The 2,500-nt window shown below is 51.5% G+C and overlaps 1 non-coding gene across 1 annotated transcript in view; it reads right to left on the bottom strand.

Moving 5' to 3' along the window:
• LOC145747212 (small subunit ribosomal RNA) overlaps positions 1 to 628 on the bottom strand; it is a 1,810-nt gene extending 1,182 nt beyond the window's left edge. Inside the window, exon 1 of the ribosomal RNA XR_014281954.1 lies at positions 1 to 628. This exon is cut by the window's left edge and continues 1,182 nt beyond it. This is a non-coding gene — a ribosomal RNA (small subunit ribosomal RNA).
• Positions 629 to 2,500: the final 1,872 nt, after the last annotated feature.

Below are 2,500 nucleotides of genomic sequence, written 5' to 3'. Positions count from 1 at the left end.
GCTTTTTAACCGCAACAACTTAAATATACACTTTTGGAGCTGGAATTACCGCGGCTGCTGGCACCAGACTTGCCCTCCAATGGATACTCGTTAAAATTTTTACAGTGTACTCATTCCAATTACAGGGCCTCGTTAGAGTCCTGTATCGTTATTTTTCGTCACTACCTCCCCGCGTCGGGAATGGGTAATTTGCGCGCCTGCTGCCTTCCTTGGATGTGGTAGCCGTTTCTCAGGCTCCCTCTCCGGAATCGAACCCTGATTCCCCGTTACCCGTAAGAACCTCGGTAGGCAGATACCGTACCGACGAAAGTTGATAGGGCAGACACTTGAATGATCCGTCGCCGGTGCAAGACCGTGCGATCAGCAAAGTTATCCCGAGTCGCCAACAAGACGAGCCGAAGCCCGGCAGGTTTTTGATATGATAAAGGCGCGCCTCCCGCAAGGTCGGCGCTTTTTGCATGTATTAGCTCTAGAATTACCACAGTTATCCAAGTAAAATTTACGATCAAATGAATCACGACTGATTTAATGAGCCATTCGCAGTTTTACCGTACGCAAGTTCGTACTGAGACATGCATGGCTTAATCTTTGAGACAAGCATATGACTACTGGCAGGATCAACCAGGTAACTATCGGCCGACAAAATACGCGAACGGAGTCTTTCGCTTTCCCCGTCGCGGTATCGCACTGTATTACTCAATCACTATTTTTGCTTAGCTCCTCAAACCCGGCGTAAGCCGCGATCTGGACGCCGTCGACACCGGCCAGACGCCCTTTCGGGCGAAGCCGCGCGCGGGCTGCGTTTGCATACAACACCAGGAACGCCCAACAAAAGCGAACCGAGAAAACTATCACTTGCGTGCGCACCGGCCACCGCAACTACGGCCCGAGGCCGTGGTCGCGCGCCGAAACACAAACTCGTATTTGCTACTTAATTTTTTCCGTCCAACGTTCAGAGCCTCGCTGCTAGCTACGACGCCTTCGCGGGTCAGCATCAAGTCTGCCCAAAAGCGCACATCGCCTGCACGACACCACATCGTTTTGTCACCAAATACCTTCAACCGACAACCGCATCGCCAATTTGCTCATTTCGCCACAACGACGTCTTCCCTCATAGTATACAGGGAAGCTGGTCTCGCGACAAAGGTAGCAAACTTGTCGAATTTCGACAATTTTCCAAAACGTGCGTTTCTGTGCGGGAAATTGTTCATCGGGCGTCGGCCGATGTCGTGCGTCTTTGTCCGGGCGATTTTCGAAAGTCGCCGGACTTGTGTTTTTTACGCGCGCGCCGGTGGGCTGGTCTCGCGACAAAGGTAGCAAACATGTCGAATTTCGACAATTTTCCAAAACGTGCGTTTCTGTGCGGGAAATTGTTCATCGGGCGTCGGCCGATGTCGTGCGTCTTTGTCCGGGCGATTTTCGAAAGTCGCCGGACTTGTGTTTTTTACGCGCGCGCCGGTGGGCTGGTCTCGCGACAAAGGTAGCAAACATGTCGAATTTCGACAATTTTCCAAAACGTGCGTTTCTGTGCGGGAAATTGTTCATCGGGCGTCGGCCGATGTCGTGCGTCTTTGTCCGGGCGATTTTCGAAAGTCGCCGGACTTGTGTTTTTTACGCGCGCGCCGGTGGGCTGGTCTCGCGACAAAGGTAGCAAACATGTCGAATTTCGACAATTTTCCAAAACGTGCGTTTCTGTGCGGGAAATTGTTTATCGGGCGTCGGCCGATGTCGTGCGCCTTTGCCCGGGCGATTTTCGAAAGTCGCCGGACTTGTGTTATTCAAGCTCGAACGGTACTCGACAATTCTTCGAATGGCCTCCGACCTGAGGTCAGAGTCGCAGTAAAACAAACGAAGTACCCCAGAAAAAAGTTGAAAAAAAAAGCAACTCCGACCTGAAGTCGAAGTCGCCGTAAAAAATACCAAGTACTTTGAAAAAAAAGTGGAAAAAAAAAGCAACTCCGACCAGAGGTCGAAGTCGCCGTGCGCCCGCCCGTTCGCGGACAAATCGATAGATCTTGCGGCTTACTCTCAACAAATCGCAGTGAGAATACTGCTCTAGTGATTACGACACCGCGATCTTCATCTAGGTCGTTTGCAAATGATTTAGCACCCCGCCACTCGAGCAGAAAGCTTTACCCGTTTCGGGGCGACGCTTGCCGCGCCCGTGTTAGACAAGTATCCGGCATTGCCAGCGGCCCGGTGGCCGCCTAACTTTGCCTCTCGACGGCAAGACACAACTTTATCGTCGCTTCCTAGGCGGGATTCTGACTTAGAGGCGTTCAGTCATAATCCCCCAGATGGTAGCTTCGCACCATTGGCTTATCAGCCAAGCACATGAACCAAATGTCTGAATCTGCGGTTCCTCTCGTACTGAGCAGAATTACTATCGCAACAACCCTTTATCAGTAGGGTAAAACTAACCTGTCTCACGACGGTCTAAACCCAGCTCACGTTCCCTATTAGTGGGTGAACAATCCAACGCTTGGTGAATTCTGCTTCA

This window comes from Corella eumyota, chromosome 3, assembly GCF_963082875.1.
Source record: "Corella eumyota chromosome 3, kaCorEumy4.1, whole genome shotgun sequence".
NCBI classification, from domain to species: Eukaryota; Metazoa; Chordata; class Ascidiacea; order Phlebobranchia; family Corellidae; genus Corella; species Corella eumyota.
Note: the sequence above shows the minus strand (reverse complement) of the source record. Positions and strands in the feature narration are given on the sequence as shown.